Source organism: Cavia porcellus, unplaced genomic scaffold (assembly GCF_034190915.1).
Source record: "Cavia porcellus strain 051 isolate PalLab524CR breed Dunkin Hartley unplaced genomic scaffold, mCavPor4.1 scaffold_5, whole genome shotgun sequence".
Taxonomy (NCBI): Eukaryota; Metazoa; Chordata; class Mammalia; order Rodentia; family Caviidae; genus Cavia; species Cavia porcellus.
Genome location: NW_026947488.1, coordinates 18,393,145 through 18,412,740, shown reverse-complemented (window position 1 = coordinate 18,412,740; position 19,596 = coordinate 18,393,145). Strand labels below are relative to the sequence as shown.

The window sequence follows — 19,596 nt, the reverse complement described above, 5'->3', positions numbered from 1 at the left end:
GAGATGCTCTCAGACTGGCCTGCTATACAGCAAGCTAAGATGAATGTACTTGGTCTACTTTATCAGCATAGATACATTTCTAAAACATCATATTTGAATTTTTAAAAGCTGCAGAATATTTACAGCATGATATCACTTATGTTAATTTTTTAAAGTTCATAAATACAAAAAAGAGACTTTAAATACGGCCATGTGCCATTTAAGTACTAAAACATAGACAAGAAGAACTTGCCAAATCAAGGGCAGTGGCGACCCAGCAGAGAGGAAGAAGGGGCACAAAGGTGGCTTGAGCAGTCAGAGCAGCACTTCACTCACACATCTCAGACGGCTGTATGATGACGTGCTCTCCTGTGTCCACTTTGGGTGGTACTGCAGTTTGGGTCAGGTTTGAGCATGATTCCCCTAGTCTATGGAAGCTTGGTCCTCAGTGTGCTGATGTAGAGAGGCAGAACCTAAAAGGTAGAGCCTGAGGGGAAATCTTTAGGTCACTGGGGGAGCTGCCTATGGAAGGAACTAGAGTAACTCTCCTGACTTCCTCGGAAGGCAAGTTGTTTAAAAGTGAGCCCAATCCCTGCATCATTTTCTTGTTTCCATTTTTGCTGTATGATCTCTCCTTCCATATATATTCCAGCAATTGCCATCCACCATGAGACAAAAGCCAACAGAGGCCCTTGCCAGGGCCAGTGCCATGCTGTTTGGATGCTCAAAAACTATGAGCTCAATACACTTCTTTTTGTGAGAAAATTAACCTGTCTAGTATTTAGCAATCACAAACCAGATACAAATAGTAGATTCTTCATTTTCTTTCTTTCCATGTGAAATTTTTCATCATTATGATAAAAATAAAAAAGTTAAACTCTGATGCACATGTTTTTGTCTAAAAAATTCCAATGATCATCATCTCTGAGAACAGAGAAAATGGGAGGTTAACACACAACACCACCATTGATAGCAGTGACCATGTATCTAAGTTTCCAGAACCAAAATAGAGCTTGTAGTGTGTGCTAAGTAGTCAATAAATATTTATCAAATGAATTAAAGAATCAAAATATAGTGAACACTCCAAAAAATGCTTATAAATTCATAGAAGATCAGCGAAATGGGACAGAGGAAGACTTAGAGATTGATACCGCACTCATTACAGTTGTCTATGCCTTGGCTCCTGGAGAAAAATGGTGGTAGTAGAGACAGGGTGATAGAAGTGGACATGGAGAAAAGGAGACGGTTTCAAAGATGATTAGGAGATAAAATGAATGGAATTGAAGAAACCCTGGCTTCACTGCTACATATGAGAAGACTAGGTGAGAGAGCAGATTCTGCCCTCCATCTGGACAAGATATATTTGAGGTATAACCTAACCTTCAAGGGAAACATACTTATCAAGTGCCCTACCCAGTGCCAATAATATCTTTCCCTACAGCTTCAGGTGATGACCTCAGCCCTGTACCAGGAATATGCATTTGCTTAATGCCCCAGAGTCTCTCAGCTTCCATTCCTTGAGCTCCCAGCAAGGTTCCAGTGATTCAGACGCTAGATCACCTGCTGTCAGGTGGGCTCGAGGCAACAGATCCTTCTGAGACCAGCAAGCTGGGACTCTCTCTCTCTCTCTCTCTCATCTCCCCATTGCCAAACTTCTAACAATAAAAATGGAGCAAGAGAAAAATGTTCCTGAATCCCATCAACAGACTTTCATCCCAGCTGGATTTGACCCTACAGGAGACCCATGCTAAGGGCCTCTTTGTCACCTGGGAGTTTTACAGAAATATGAAAAGTCTCTGGCCCCTGCCTTCCCAGGAGACTCTCTCTTTGAGAGCGCTGGCACACATCCAACAGTCAGCATCTGCCTCCATCACCCTTAAAAAGGAACAGAGAGGAAAATCCTTCTGCAAGTGGAAGGTTTTACAGTTCCAGTGGAAATTATTCAAAAAATGAGGAACATAATCAAAATCTTTGTGGGTCATGCTGAAAATGCCTTTTCTTCAGACATTAGTCTTGCTCTTGGGATGCATTCATTTTTTTCTGTCCTGAATAGTGTGGTAATAGTAGCTCCATCCAGATGGACTCACTGCCTCTTGGTAGCTGCAAATGGATTTCCCAAAGGATGTGCACAGTTGGTTTTCTTTCAGCTTTTCTTAATTTTCATTTATTTTCTTCCGAGCTTCACACTGGCATTAGGCCAGTGTTTGTGAGCTGAATATATTTAAATCTTGTTACTGATAATTGGAAAAGCTAAGCCCACCTTTGAGCCTTGCTACATAATATAATTTTCTTTCAGATCAGGGGATTATAAGTTATCAATATCCCCATTCATAGGTACCCATAAACTCATCAGACACCAAGTCCTATTTTAATTTTTATACCACTCCAGGGTGCCTCCAATTATCTCAGTGGCTCTTTCACACTGCTCAAAAATTTCTTGAAACAAATTGAATTGTCATTGAGTATCCAATTAAAAAGAAGTACATGTCATATAAGACTTTGAAGTGAATCTTCTTAATCTGGGGTCTACAGGTCTACAGCTAGACTTCAGCAATCTATGCACTTGGGTAAAAAAAAATTACATCTTTTTTTTCACTTACCTCTGATTGAAATATAGAATTTTCTTCCATTATGAATATAGGCAACAAACCACAGCTGCAGTATCAGAATCTGGAATTTTCATCAAAAAAAAGAAAGAAAATCCATGGATATTTTCACTCACCAAACCATTGCTGCACATACTAGATATTTATGAGTATTTATATTCACGACTACTTTGAAATCAAAGTAATTGTTAAGCCCTTTGCAAGCTTGATATTTAAAGTATTAGTAAAAAGCAATTCGTTATATTATCGTCAATTTATTTTCTTAACATATTGATATAATTGTTTTATATTTTAGAACTTTATACTGAGTAGAGACCCATGGATCTTACCAGCCTGAGGACCACATGGGTTTACGCAAAATAAAAAGACTTTGGAGAGGGAGGAACAGAAACAGGAGAGAGGAAATCCCATAATGTGATGGAAAGTCTGTTTAAATGTACATTGAGCTTACTGAAGGGAAGAAATTTTTGAGGGTGAAAGAAGCAACAATCCACTCTCTTCAAGCTGCTTTCCAAAGTAACATTTCTCAGACTAATATTAGGTCGTAAAGAACGTGGCCTTTTTCAGAGAAAGATCTAACCTTTGCTCCTGGCTTCTGGTGGATAACCTCTAAATCCTTGAAACTTCTGAGATGAGAGTCCTTGTTATTCATGGTGGCCCCACTGGTCACCCTTGACAGTATACTAAAAAGGTGACCCAGATCTGGTCTCCCTATGAAGAATTTCTGGAGAATGAGTTCAAGTTGTGAGCAACTGGCCAGTCATCACAATGGATTGAGACCCCAGTAAAAACTGAAAACCAAACTGCAAGTGTGCTTCCAGTGTTGACAACACTCCATCCATATTGTCACATGTCCTCGAGACAATGGAGGATTTGCATTTGAAACTCCCCCAGCCTCTGCCCTATCCAAGTCTTCCTTTCACTGATTTTAATGTGTCCCTTCTCTGTAATAAATCATATCCATGAGTAGAGCTGCTTTCAGTGAGTTCTGGGAATGTTTCTAGAGAATTACTGAAACTGAGAGTGGTTTGGAGAAGTCCTCCAAACTTGAAACTGGTGTCAGAGAATGATCCTGGAGGGACTTGTCCCTCTAACTTTCTAGTTCCTTGTACTTGGTTGGGGTCAGAAGTCCTGGGACAGATTTTAAATCTGGAGAACTAGGCTCACACATTTCAGGGTGGGTAAAAATCACCTTGAAATTTCATTAAAAGGCAAGTTCATATTCAACACGTCAGAGGTATGGCTAGTTATACTGATGCTGTTGTCTGTAGACCACCCATGGAGTGGCAAGGTCTTAAAGCACACTCTGATCATATCCCTTTCTTGATTCAGATTCTCATCCAGGAATCATCTGAGACAATATACACTCCCAAAATGACATTTCAGTCCTTTCAGGATCCAACTGTGCCCTTCTCTTCCATTATCCTCACCACTCCTGGCTGCAGCTGTATCTCAAGTAATCACCTGCAGCATAAAACCTCCATATTCACATGCCGTGTCCATCACATGGCACATCCATCCAGCCCGCTTCTGGCCACAGGCCCACCTCTTTATGAGCCCATTACCATCCCTGTACCAAAGCCAGGCTTAGCCTAGCATTCATATGGCATTAATATGGCCCTCATCCCAGGCCCTAGTTCTGACAGCTAAACTCCTACCAAAGTATGAGCTCAAGGCACATTTATTACAGAGCAAAGACCAACTGTTCATTTTCTACCCCTGTTCTCTGCTTATCTGGGCCCCACTTTTTTATGGAACAAGAATAATCCCCGAGGTTTCCTTTGGATTCTTGTGCTTCCCCAATTTAACTAAACTTCTTGAGCTGCCATCTGCTGTAGGTCAGCTACCCAGAGCCTACCCATGTAAGAATCTAATGACCCAAGCCCAACTCCTAGGACTTGCCTTTCCTGATGCTAACATTTGTCAAGACTGCTTCCAAGTCCCTGCTGTGAGGTTGACTACTATTTTCTCTGTCCCATTTCACTCAGCTATTATGTGGACTTAGGTTAAGAAAGTCTGCCACCCTTGTGGGTATTTTAGATGATTGTTCAAATGTATTTGCTCTTGCATGGAGGGGTGGTACATGCCTGTAATCCCAGTGGTCGGGAGGCTGAGGCAGGAGAAACAAGGAATTTGAGGCCAGCCTGGGCTACATAGTGAATTCAAGGCCAGCCTGAACTACATAGTAAGACCGTGTCTCAAAACAAACAGATAAACAAAATCATTTGCTCTTTGCCACCCCTCTTCTCAAGAAAGGTATCCTCATCAGTGTTGTTGGGCACTGTCACACGATTCATTTGTACCTCATGGTGGATAGTGTGTTTTCCTATCTCTTGACTTTGGGCTTAGCTTCATGAAGTTCTTTGTCCTGAGGGATGTTAGAAGATACAGTACAAGAAGAGATTTAAAATGTGCATGTGTAGTTGGGCTTATGGTCTTATACCATGAAAAAAACAGGTTGCCAGCAACAGCAATCCCTACAGCCTGGGGCCCAGGATGAATGTACCTAGAGCAGATCTGAGCAGACCTACATTGATGAATGTAGCCCAGCCAGATCCACAGCTTAAGGACCACCCCCTAGATCATGTAACACCTAATAAATCTTAGCTATGTGAGAAATTTAAGGGTAGTCTGTTACACAGCAGTAGCTGAATGATACACCTTTGGGCACTTGTGCTTACTCCATTTGACCAAGCTTCTGAGTCTTTGTCTGCCCTAGATCAATTCTACCAGAGCCTAACCCACTCCAGTGGCAAAATTTGCACCCATCTCTAACTCCATTTTCTCTGTTCCTCTTTTGTTTCTCATTATCTGTGTGATGTTGGAGAGAAAATATTTAATTTCAATGAGCCTTAATTCTTTAGTTTGAGAATGTTGGGTGTAAATGTTTGTAAACTGACTAGGACAATGTTAGGCATATAAAAGATGTTTAATAAATAGCACTAAGTCAGCCATTTCCAGGCTGATTCCCGAGTAATGGAATGGGCATCACTCCATTGGAGATGTCAGTGAAAGAACCACAGTCCCATTTTATGTCTTCAATCAATCCTTCCTTGAGAGTCTTTCTTCTTTGTTCTTATGGCACTTGTGAATCAAGATGTGATGTGTCAGCTTTCACTGCTGTCTAGAAGCCCCTTAAAGGCAGAATTATGACTTACTCATTTTTTGTATACTCAACCTTTAGTATAGTGTGTGTATAGTGTAGTTCAGTATAAGTATAGTATAGTATAGTGTAGTGTAGTGCAGTGTAGTGTAGTGTAGTATAGTATAGTATAGTATAGTATAGTGTATCCTCAACCTTTAGTATAATGCCTACACCATGTGTTCTTGGTAGAAATTTATTAAAAGCATGACTCAAATAGCCAGTAAATAAATCAATGAATCAATGAAAAATCAGAAAAAAGGAGAGGTAAAGAGGGGAGATATACAAGGACTTGGATGGCTGGATGCGTGGAAGAATAAATGAGGACATCTGTACTTTTGGAAGAGTGGCTAAACAGATGAATGGAAGGTTTACTGGTGAATGAACGGAGCCCTCATCCCTGGGATGTCCAAGTGCTTCACACTTGCTTCTTTTTCAACATCATCTAACTCACACTTATTTCTCTCCTTTCACAGTCAAGGCCTGGGTTTATTTTAAGTGTCCTTTTGAATAAATAACAAAACTCTAGTTAGTTTGTGAGAGTTTTCCACATTCTAATTGTGAGGCATGCTTCTGAATGACTTAGGAACTGAGGAGAGCTTGAAAAAGCACAAGATGCTGAGAGAAAATGAGATACATGACATTTTGAAAAGGAAACCAATTTTCTTTAACTGAAACTGTTGCCTCTGTAACCCACATTATAAATCCAATAAATTCACAGAATGCAATGATAAGAACCTCAGCAATGAAGAGGGAGGGAGGATGGAGAGATAAGAAAGCACAAGAAAATATTTGCAGCAACCTCTAAAACTATTCCTCCCTTTAAAAAAAAGCAGTCTTTGATTCTTGGGATGGACAGTAAAACTCACACTGCCTGAATTCAAATATAGACTTCACCAGCTCCGAGTGCACTCACCTTTGGCAAATCACTCTGCCTCCTCACTCTACCTCCATCATCCAAAAAATGAGGATGATATTACCACCAACTTCACAGTTGCGAGGGTTGCTGAGTAACAAGTGAAGCTCTCAGTCACATGGTCAATGTGCCATCAGTGTGACCAACTATTATAACTCAAGCTGGCCTTGAACTCCCAATCCTGCTGGCTCAGTCTCCAGCATGCTGAGATTATAGGAGTGCATCATCACACTTTGCAAGAAGTGTACTCTTAATACACGACAAACATCTTTAAAACCTTGCCGTTGTGACTTTCAAGTCCCCACACATAACATTTACCCAAAACTCTCTCATACACACCCTAGACACAGCCCGTAAAACTTTTTTATTTCTCACCACCCCGAAGATTCCCATAATCATTCCTCACTGGGTAAATCAGCTTGCCCTTTCACCGTCTGTAGTGCGTTTTCTCCATTCAACATACTACAACAAAGGTCTGTGCAACACATGTCAGCCAAGAGATTATCAAACAGGTCACATTTCTTCTCCACAGAATCAGGGAAGAAGTTAAAAATATTCATTCATACTTTTTTTTTTTCCGAAAAGGAATTTAGCTTAGCAGCATAAGCACCTGCCTAGCAAGCACAAAGTCATGAGTTCAATCCCCAGTACAGTAATACTACTAATAATAATTTTTTACACACAATACAAATGCTTTAAGAGTCACAATTCATCCTGTGTCACAGGTGATTGACATCCAGGGCCCAGCAGCTGAGTTCAGCACAACCTCTGGGCTTCCCACTCTGCTTTCAACAGGGTGAGCACGTCTGGGCCCTTTCATGTTGCGGATGATGGAGCAGCTTGTGTTATCCATGAATTTCATACACACCTGAATGCACCGTCTCTGCAAGCCGGTCCTGCCCAGCTTTTTGGTGACCTTGGCCAGCTTGATGGGCTGCCCACAATTCGTGTCCATGATGGCAGCCAAAACTTATTTGGCAGAGCTCTTTCATAATTATTGTCCTCGCTACACTAAGTTCTCTGATATCTCCATCCCTTGGCTCCAACTATTTCTTCTACCCAGAAGGCACTGCACATCATCTGAGAAGCATTTGGTTGGACTTGGCCTTTCTGTTCTGAGAGTCGGGAGCAAGTTAGGATAGAAAAGGAGCCACAGCCAAAAACTCTGAGGCTGTCTCACCTGTGATCAGGCTTGGAAATGCAGAATGTGTTTCTGCTTAGCCTAGATAATCAGTGGCCTAGCATGTGGTCAAGAGGACACAATGGCCAGTACGGAGTTGAACTTTCTGACTCCAAAAATTTAGAATGTGTGACATGTAGGACAAAAAGTGTTTCATGGAGTGGAGAACAGGTCAATGTTCACCCACCTGGTAGAAAAGCTGGCCATACCCCCTGGTCCCTATGAGGCAGGAACCTGAGACTTGGAAGGGAGATTCTCCAACCAGCAGGCATGCAGTGGCATCTGTACAGCCTGCTTCCACACCGCAGTATGGGGCACAGAGCCCCTGAATCAGACCTTAGTAAGCATGCTTTGGAAATTTCATCTTTTATACAGAAGTTTATAATTTTTGATGTCTTACCTATGTCCTCACCATCTCATGAGACCAACAGGAGTAGAATTCAGTGTCTGACAATGACTCCATGAGGTTTTGAGCTTTACCACTTCTCTTCTCTGGAGCTGTTTTTTATTTGCAAATGAAAGTGTATTCATTGGACATCCAAAGCAAGCTTGTCTGGAGCTCTGCTATACACAACCACACTGGCAGCCAGAGTCGTCACCATCTCATAGCTACAGCACCTGATCAAGAGCCTCTGCAGTCACCTGGCAAAGAAAAAATCACAATAGAATGAATTTCTTACTGTCTCAGAAAAAGTCTCTCACACATAACTCTTATTCATATTTTGTTGACCAGAACCAGTCACATGGCACTGCCTACTTCCAGGAGACCCAAAAAATCTAAGACAATAAATGAAATATTTGGCAGGTAATACTGTTGCTGCCACAAGATAGGACAATATTATATCCCTTACTAGGTGATTAGAAGCATTAGGTAAACACATTTGAAAAAGACTTTCAACATTCACATCTTGGTAAAATACACACTGTCTAATGCCCACTAACTTCTAGACCTTGTGCTTAATGTCAGGAATTCAATGGCCAACCTGACCTCATAGAGCTTCTGGTTTCAGGCATGAGATAGAAATGGGAGGATCATACTAATGAGAATGTATTGAAATGCTAGGACAGAACCTCCAAAGACAGGTGTGGGGTGAGACAACGGGAAGCTCAAATTCATTGCAGAGCTAGGAAGACTTCTCAAAGGAGCTCACTCTTCAGTTACACTCTGAAAATGAGCAAGCCCTAAGCCACTGGCAGAAGAAAGAGCAAAGGCCCAGTGGGAGGAAAACTGTAGCATGCTTGACTCAGAACTATCCGAGAGATGTGGGAGCAGAAATCAAGGGGCAACGTGAAGTACGAGGAGGTCACTGAGCGCCACAGTCAAGCCTTGTGGGCTGGCACAAGGATAGGTTTGGCCTTAATCACTAGAGCAAATTGATGTGATGCAGTTACTGTAGTCATCATTCCCACTTCCAGGAAGTGAGAAGTGATGCTCCCTGAATCCAGGATAATCATTTAATGGACTACAACAATCAAAAGAGGAACTGAAATTGAGGATGAAATTAGTCTCCCTTTTCATGGTAAAAAAATGTCTCCCATCTGGGGTAGATGTCACATCCAACAGCCAATGATATGCACAGAATCAAACATTGGTCTACACTGAGCCTTAGACAGGGCTGGAAAAGACTGCAGCCAAACAAGGAGAGTAAAGATTACTGATCAGAGACCACACGCACTTCACTTTTGCCATAGGACTCCAGGCAAGCAATTTCCCCTTGCCAGCCCTCAGTTTCCCTACCTTTGAAGTGAAAACATTGAATTACATTGTCTCCAAAGTCCCTTCCCACAGCAGGAGTCTTAGGTGTGTTTTCTGGCTGAGTAATGAAGGCAAAAGTAAGCAGACTCCAAACCAGTCTTTATCTCAACAACTGCAATTTGCCAAACAAGAAAATCAAGGGGAAATTGCAAAGATGATGAGGGACGGACCTTTTTTCGGAACAACAACCTAATCACAAGTCACTGCTGGAGAAAAGATATCACAAAAACCTTGATTTGCAGCTTTGGGGAGTGGCATGCCAGGGGATACAGGCAATTATCAATGCGAGAAGCTTCACAGAGACAGAGATGAATCATGGAAGGCAGTGTTGATAGGCTGGAAAGGAAGCCAAGCAGCATGTGACCAACATCCCAGTCTGATTCATGAATCTTTGCAGAGCTGCCCCACGAGCAGTCACTCTGCATCTGCCTAGGCAGCCCTTGTGATGGGAAACTCTGTACCTTTTCCCTTTGGGACAGTGCCTAGAATTATATGTGGTACATAGTAAGAGTTCAATGCTTTTTTTTTTTTAGTGAATGAATAAACAAATGAAAAGAAAGCTTGGGTGTTGCCCACACAACTTCCTGGTACTTTCGCCCACAGGTCCTGGTGACACTATATTGACCACCTTTGGTCTTATGCCTTTCTTTTTTAGGAACTGATTTTAGAAGTGCATTTAACAACCCAAGTTAGCTTTCTGTCATTGTCATAAAACACCTGAGAAATTTATCTTAATAGAGGAGAGGTGTATTGTGGCTCATGGTTTACGCAGTTTCCATTCATAGTTACCTAGTTCCATTGTTTCTGGGCCTATGGTGAGGCCAAACAATATGGTAGAGAGCACATAGCAGAGCACGGCTGTTTGCCTCATGTGACCAGTGACCTTCATCTATAGTTTCCACCACCTAACAGTCCATCAGCTAGGGCAGAGCCCCTGTGACACAATCACCCTTCAAAATCCCCACTTCTGAATACACTGCTGCACAAGGGAGCAAGTCTTTATCATCTGAGCCTTTTGGGGGGACATTTTAGGTCTAAACCATGACGTCGCCCATTCATGTACAAGGAACTCAGGAAACTGAAGGGTGCCAATAGAAGGCAGGTAACCACTGTGGCTAATGATCATTTAGCACCCCCCTGGAAATCTTCCAGAAGATGATAGAGAACTGTGGTGGCCAATACAAGAGCCACCAGCCACATGGGACTACTGAGTACTTGAAATGTGGCTTGTCTGAATGAAAAGATACAGAATAAGTGCAAAACATTCACCAGATACTGAAAACTTGGTATAAAAACATATAAGACAGCTCATTAATTATTTTCATGCTGTGTATTAAAATGATAATATGTCTACATAGTAGGTTAAAATATAGTATTAGAATTCATTCTGTTTTTTATTTTAATTTTAAAGTGCTATGAGGCTCACATTCATGGCTCACATTGTATTTCTGTTTTCGATGCTGATATAAAACAGACTTCAGGATTTAACTTACTTAAGGGGCAAGGAAGATGGAGTTAACCAACAATTCCATCCATCTTGAGTTGAATGCTGCTCCCAGAGGTTAGATACTCCAGCATTTCCGTCTGTGCCCTGTACCTAGAGCTTTTGAAGCCAGAGAAAGCCCTCAGGAAGAATTATATGAGCTTGCTATAGGGAATCAGCATGTTTAGGAACCTTGAGTGTAGGGGATATGGACAGAGCATTAACAGCCCTGCTGCTCTGCCCTACAGAAAACTGACAGTCGTATTTTGGTCCTACTCTATGTCCTGACCTCTTACCCTCCAAATTGAATACCTAATCCCTGTCTGCATGTCCTTTAAAAACTTGCATCCTGTCCCCTATGATTCTGGATTCTTTGTTTAAATAAACTTGGTCTTTGTCCTTATTGATTGAGATTATCTATCATTTATTGGCCTTCGCTTCCTCCAACAAGGACATCTTTGAGATTCTATTAACTTCATGGAACTTCTTCCCAGGAAGAAAAACAAATTTTAATAACCATGTGCACCTTATTGCATTGCACTTTGAAAGAGTTCACAATCCATTATCTATAAATATATCTCTCCAAAGATCTGTGAACCCAAAGTTGGCAACTTCTATTCACCTCTTTTCCTCTAACTCTTCCTATCTGCATCCTTCGGATTTTCTCAACAGTAAAAGAAAGTAGTTCCTAGAAGTATAAGTAGAGGTAGGAGCTCCCAAATGATAGGCCAGCAGCTGATGAGTAAGATTACTCCCATCCTACTCTCCATTGATTCTCTGGCTCCTAGTAAGCAGACAGTGGTGTAAAGATGAGGATAAGCCTCCTGCAAAACACAGATATTGTTATGGTTTGTGTCTAGATATCCCCCAAAAGCCTCATGCAGTCTTAGGCTCTCTCAGAGGTGGCTGAAACTAAAGCACACTAAACTAAAGAGGTATATGATTACCAAATCAGTCCACTAATTGGTTCAGCACTGCCCTAATCCCAGGAGTCTGGATAAGATAAAAAGGGCAGAAAGATGCTGCTACCTCTCCTTGTTACTATGCTATCTTCTACCCACCATGACTATTCTCCTCTGCCAAGCCACCCTACCTTGGATCTAGCTGATTATGGACTGAAATCTCTAAAAACTGTGAGCTAAATAAACCTTCCTTCTTTTAACTTTGGGTATCAGGTATTTTGTCTCTGCAACAAGAGAAAAATAACCAAGACATTTACCAACGCTGAGAATCCTCTCCCTACAAGGCACAGAATATTAAGGCCAGAAGGAACCAAGGACATCAGTCTATCTTCTGCATGCCTGTGGGTAGAGGTTGCATGTCACCTTGTCTCAATCTTTGAAACAACTCTGAGGTTTGAAGGGTTATAGTCTTCATATCTCTGATGGAGAAGAGGAAGCTCAAAGTGGAAAAATGCTCACCTAAGAGCAGGCAGCTGGGGGGAAGGCAGAGCTTGAAACAATAACCTCTGGCTCTTAACTTTGTTTCCCTGCGTCTATATGAAGGCAGTCCTGCAAGCAATGAAGAGATGTCCAAGTTCATTCTCCCCTTTCTCCATAGTTGCTATGATTGGGATGTGGCTGACCTGCCAAGGACTGAGGCAGCTTCCCTACAGGCTGAGGATGTCAATGTGACCATGCACCAGTGATACTGTGTGGGTGGACATGACATGAGCCATTTTGGTCTCACTCATTTACAAATACATTCTTAATCCTAATGGTCCTTGATCTGCACATTTCTCTTTTACCAAATGGATGAAATGACCAAAATCATAGGAAGATGATAGTTACCATCAACCTGGGCTCCTGGGTAATCGTATGGAGTACAACCAACTGCTGACCCAGAACATCTGACTATTGTGTGGAAGACAAAGGGCTTGTTTGTTCTGTAAACCATTATTTAGGGGTTTTGTTACAACAGCTGCACCTTTTATCCTATTAGGAAATGCCAAGTCAAATTTCTCTGTTGTGTGGAGTCCCACTCTATCATACTCCTTCTCCTCATTTATTCATTCTTTCTTTCTTTCTTTTACAAAAGAAGCCTCTGAACTATAGAATCCTGGCAAGCCAGGACAGCAAGCAGAGGGCTCCATTCATTAGCCCCCTTGAGGACAAAAGAAGACTCTTAGTTTGGCAGCAGGGCTCATGAGATGTGGGGTCCGGTGCCTTGGATGAAAGGAAAGAGCAGAAACCACCCTCAGAGGTAAAGCATGACAGTAGCCAGGCTTGACTCTCCAGCACAACAGGAACTCCATCTGAGCAACTCCAGAGTTTTAATTGAATGAAACAGGAAGTGATAGCCATAATCTGCAGAGGCCCTAAAAGGACAGTGTCAGACAAGGCCAAGAGTTTGCTTTTCCTTCCTTCCATTCACCTGGTTGGTAAGGGAGGGGTTCTCACTACCATTATGGGATGGCCAAACACACAAGACTTAATCCTGAATGGCAGTTCATTGACTATATATACTCCCTCGCAGGCAGGGGAATGAGGATGCAACACATCGTGTTGGATTACACGGTCCTTGTACTTGCAAAGAAAGCAGACAAATAGGGATGCAGGCCTTGCAGTGACAAGAGGGTGAAATGACCTCTGATTTCCATAGGCAAATGTAATTGCCTTGTCTGGATAATTCCACAAGAACTAAAATCTCAGGGATAAGAAGAAACTATACATGGCTCCTTAGATAAGGAGCATTTTTTTGTTGAGGGGCTTTTTCTGTGAGAGCAGAAGATACATCAGACCATTTGAGTGCCTCTCCAGTTTACCAAATGTCAAAAGAGCACACAATACTGGCCCTTAATTCTAGGCTTTACACCAGGGAACACCTCAGCAGCTGAAAGATTCATCTTGCCATCATCACTAGTTCAAGAGAGATCTCAACATGTACAGGATCTCTGCCCAGAGATTTCAGAACCTCAGAACCACGGTTATTATAATCACTGCTGGCTATGGTAGACTGAGACTGTGATTTGACCTAAGAGGGGAATTTGATGGGGACACTCAGTTATCTGCACATTCCTGACCCTCCCTGCTCCAGCTGCTTCCAATAAATCATTCTGACTCACCTTGGTCAAAAATCCCCACCTCCAGCTCTTTGAATTTCTCACTTTCCCTCACATTTCCTACATTTGACACAGATATGAATTAGTACATCTGCCCTTTGCTCTTGAGAGAAAGCAGGCTCTGTAACCAAGACAACTGATTTGCGCCTATAGCACTGAGCACAGAAGGAAGCTCGCTGTCAGAAATCAGAGTCTGTCCTGGGACACTCCCTCCTAGACCCCTGCCTCCGGCCCTTCTGTCTCCTTTGCTCCCAGTAACCCAATTCAGCCAATCAGAGGTTGTGTTGGTTTTCTGCACTAGAGTTTCTCAAAATCTATAATCAATTCCTGGCTTGAGATGCCATCTGGGCTGAACAAGCAGAAAAGGATGAACTTTGTTCTGCTTTTAACATAGCTCCGGCTTCCAGCCAACTGTGAGTTTCATAACTGTGCATCTGGCAGAAATGATCCCCGTGAAGTCACATGAGACCCTGAGTGGTCATGCCACTGAGCTGGGAACTTCAAGCTGCCAGCTTTCCAAGACCTATGCTACCACTTTCCAAATGAATTTGGGAGTCTTAGGCCACCCCTAAACCCTCAAACCACTATCTAGGGCTGATTGGGAATGGTGTCAGCAAATCATCACCTCCTCCCCTGGGTCCTAAAAGCATTCCTAGAGAACGGCCACCTCTGAGTGTTTTTGAGAACACTCGGGCAGCCTTGTTAGATGCACTATTTCCCTATGAGAAACTAGAGTGTCATTTTGGGCATCCATAATCCAGAGGGAGTTGACTCAGTATTAGGGTGTAAAGGTTGCCAAAGTATGGGGAGCTTCAAGGATTAAAATTTATTTTCTCACAATTCTGGAATTGGCAGAGTCAGTTTTCTCCCGAGCCCTCTCGTCCTGGTTTGCAGATGGCCACCTTTTCCCTCTGTGTCCAGGCAGTCTTCCTTTTCCTGGTTACACACATGCCTATCTCCTAAACACCTCTTCTGACACCAGGCATACTGGATTAGGGCCACCCACACGACTTCGCTTGCCTTCATCGCCTCTTTAGAAGTCTTATCTCCAAACACAGTTGCATTCTGAAGTCCTGAAAGTGAGAACTTCAACATGTGAATGGGAAGGACCCACTCCACTCACCTTCAGAGAGAGACACAAGCTCTAGATCTGGGATGGGATTTTTGTAGGAGACGGACAAGCCTCATGTGGAGTCAAGAATCAGAAGACAGACTTCTGTGCCTAAAGAAGGAAAGAGGCAGGTCTCAAATGCATGAAGATAAAAATGTCCTAAGCACTGACATATTTAAATGGAAGTAAGCTTCTATGACAAGCAGTATGCTCCTGTCACTCTAAGTATTTCGGCCAAGCTGGAAGGTCATCAGGGTTCTTGGAGGAGACATTTTGATGTACTAAATCAAAGGGTTGGACTTAATAATTTCTCTTGCAGCCTGCTCTGGTGGTTCATTAGTCCTCTATAACACTTATTAAGCCATCTCTTCCTCAACTAGATGAATTGTCTGGAGAGTGGCTAATGACATTCAAAACATCAAAGCTACTAGTATTTGTCAACAGATTTCATGAACACGCACACACAGAATACCAGAAGCAAGGCTTACCTAAAACACATGAAAGAACTTCTGAACTATATCAAAAAAACAAGCCTCTGAGAAGAATATAGCTCCATGTTTGTTGGGTCAGGAGTTCATCCTTCTTTAAGGATGTGGCAGGCAGAAGAATGACAGCACTAATGACGTCTGTGTCCTAATCCCCAGCACCTGTGAATATGCTACTTTGCAAGCCAAGAGAGGATTTGTAGATGTGACTAAGATTAAGGGCCTTGAAACAAGGAGATCATATTTGGATGGTCCAGGGTAATTGTATGAGTCCTTGTGAGCAGAGACCCCTTTTGTGGCTGTAGTCACAGGATGGGTGTGGGGACTGGGGAGACTGGGAGGGGGCCTCAGCCACAAGCCAAGGAACACAGTCACACTCTGGAAGCTGGAAAAATGAAGGAGCCAGATTCTTCCCTGGAATGTCCAAAAAGGAACACACCTTTATCAACACTATGATCTTAGCCCAGTGAGGCTCACTCGGACTTCTGACCCCCAGAACGCCAAGATATATAAGTTCTGTTTTTAAGTTACGAAGATTCTGGTGGTTTATTATAGCAACAGGAAGCTAGCACTTTGAAATCAGAAAAACAGAATTCATTTCCCAGTGTCCAGACTGTGCAAACTTGGGCTAGTGAATTAACCTCTTAGAGTCTCAATTATCAGCAACTGAAGAAATTTACTTTTCTCACAGGGCTGATGTGAGAGTTCAGGTAGATAACAGACTGCTGGCCTCTTGCCTAGCCCACAGAGCCCAGCAACTATGCCCATCTCTTGTTTCCTGCCTTGTCCTTTCAGACTGTTTATTGTGTTACTGCTCCTTGGGAAATGTGGAGATTGGGCCCAGTAAGATGCAACAAATCAGAGAAAGTCTGGGGTGTGTACTCTGACTCTTCAAATCCCCATTTGGTGGCTTCCTTCAGGGCAGCCAAAAGCCAAACCCTCAAGCAGCAATAAAAGTACCTCTAGAGACAGCATACCTGGTGATCCAGGCAATGGGTGGCAGTGACCAGAAGGGCAGCCCAGGACTAGAGTGTCCTCATCAGCCAACACCCCGAGAACTCCACACCTCTCACTGCCACCCCAAATAGCACCATCTGAGCTTTCCAAGGCCTTGCTGACTTCAGGGTCAGCCTTATAGGAAGTCCCAGGAAGACCCCACTTAGAAACACCCTGCTTCTGCCATCTTAAAATATAAAATAATTTTAATGTACTATATAATGTTTTGAAGTGAAATTCACATAACAAAATGAACCACTTTAAAGTGAAAATTGGTGGCATTTAATGTACATTGTGTCTCAGTATTGTGCAACCAATACCTCTATCTCTGTCCAAAACGTTTTCATTGCCCTAAAAGGAAACTATACCCATTAAACAATCATTCTCTATTTCCATGCTCTCATCTCCCAGCAACTGCTAATCTGCTTTCTGTTCCTACTGTCTTACCTATTCTGAATATTTCAAATGAATGGGATCAAATTATATGCGACTGTGTCTGGTTTCTTTCACCAGGCATGTTTTTGAGTTTTCCACAGTACAGCATGCAACTGTACTTATCCTTTTATTCTGTTGACTAATATTCCCTTTGCTTGATTTTTTTTTTTTTAATAAGACACCCACAGTTTTATCTTTACTAGGTTTGGAAATGATAAAGCTGACCATAAGAGCCTTTGACAGGTGTGTGGAAGCTGGATGTGTTTGGTTGGACCATAATCTCTCAGTCTCTCCTCCTTCCACGAACCCTTCAACATGCAGCCAAAATGATCTTTTTCCTGTAGAACCTGCCCATGTCACCTCCCTGCTTCCATGAGTGGCACCCATCATCCTCCACACCATGTCTCAGCCTCCAGCTACAGAGTCCAGTGTTCTACAGAGGCCAGGCTACGGCAAACCCCTCTCAGCCTGGAAGCTTCTCTCTGCTTTCCCCACTTCCTGTGGCAAATTGATTCAAATATTATAACTCTATGAGCCTAAGATCCTCATTCTCCAAAATGAGGTGAATGGTGGAAGGGCCATGAGCTGGGCAGTGACAAAGATTCCATCTGCTTCAAGGCTGACCTTCAGAAAGATAGACTAAGAAATTGATGAGTCAATTTAAACTTCTATACTGACACTTTGGGGACTATAGACCTTACTTACAAGTGAACTTATGCACCCAGTGAGATATAAATAAGCACATTAAAGTATTCCTGCACCAGTCCAGCCTAATGGCCAAGAAATTAATAGTTGGAAATTGGAAAGAGCTTGCAATAAATACAGCTGGAGTCCTGCTGCTCTCACTAAGGAGTTGGGCCAAGGAAATCAGAACGAACACAGGGCCACTGAGAAGCACTTTCTGGACATAACCAGCAGGCAGGTTATCACGTGGATCACTGAGCTTCCTACTCTATCACACCAGCCATCATGAGATCACTTATCAGCACTCCTTGATTTCTCTTCCTTCCAAGAGTCAGAAGACCGTGGAGTTGAAGAAAATCTAGACAGCCTGGAGAGCAAAGCTCATCTTCCTAGCATCTCCTCCTGGTGGCTGATGCCTCTTGTATCAGAGGCCTCCAACACCAGAACGTCAGCTATGAACAGATATGTCACACAGTTCACTCTTTGTCATTGCGCCCATACTTGTGGGCTGCGTCCCCCAGCTGTCAAAACCAACACCTGCCTTCCATCTCCTCTCCTTGATTGGCTGGCCTGAGTTCCTGTCTCTAAGGTCTGGCTCCAGCAGGGTGACCCCTGCTATCTCCAGTCTCTGCCCTCCACAGATTCCTGCCCACCAAGCTTCATACGCGTTCATCTCCCCCATCTAGACAAAAGACCCTGCCTCAATCTGCCTGCCCCCCACCTATCTCATCCCTCTACCACCACACACACCTGCACCTCACCCCACGTCTTGCCTTCCACCCCTATAAGCCTCAGTTTCACCATCTACGAAGTGAGGGATTTGATCCAGCTGACCCCTTCTGCATCTAAATGAGAAACACAGTGTACACACACACACACACCACTTAGGCTTTGTCCTGAATAACTCAGTGCTTTCCACAAAAGACACAGGAACAGACCACGAGGATCCCAGCGAAAGCAGCGGGTGCATTCTCTCTCGTGCTTTTTTCCTCGCTGCTTTCACCATCTTATGAACAAAAATAACTTGGTCTGATTCCCCAGGGAATAAATAGAAAGGAAGCTGAGAGTCAAATTAGTGTCCACTTTCAGAAAATCAAAGGCAAAAGGAAAGAAAGGAACAAACAGCACTTGGCGATGTCAGACCCACAGCTTCACAAATGAGGATACAGAGGAAGCCGAAGTGACTGGGGAAGTTAAGGCAGAAAGAAAGCTTTACCCAAGGCTGGGCTCCCTTACTGGGCCCCTGCTCACAGGTGTTATGAACTGTGTTTACTCTGGGGAAACACTGAAGCAGTCAGCTCAGACGTATGGGCTTATCAGATAGGACCGAGACTCACCTTCCAGTTGGCAGGCTGGTCCTCAACTGCAAAGTACAAAACTCTCTATACTGGGACAGGTGGTGAGCTTACTCTTTCCTTTCTTGATATTTAAATCACTTTTCTTCCTATTTTATCTATGTTGTGGCTGAGAAGTTGCTAATTGAAGCATTCTCATTAGTACTGCTATATGTCTAACCTTCCTGAGATGAGCACATGGGAAGAGGATGGAGAAGGGGGTCTCAGGGTCCCTGTGGACTGGGCTCCCATTTGTCACCTCTGGGGGTGGGAACAGCAATGTGCAATGAGGAAGATAACTTCCACTTTTGTATCTCTGTCAAGATTTAACTATTCAATTTTTTTTCAATCAACATATGCTGTAGTTGGCTTAGGATTTTGTTTTTGTTTTTTTCCATCCTGTTAACATGCACAGAAATGGCTAGATG

The 19,596-nt window shown here is 42.9% G+C and overlaps 1 pseudogene; it reads right to left on the bottom strand.

Annotated features, from left to right (window-relative positions):
- Positions 1 to 6,666: 6,666 nt before the first annotated feature.
- LOC100718666 (small ribosomal subunit protein eS28-like) lies at positions 6,667 to 7,598 on the bottom strand (annotated as a pseudogene).
- Positions 7,599 to 19,596: the final 11,998 nt, after the last annotated feature.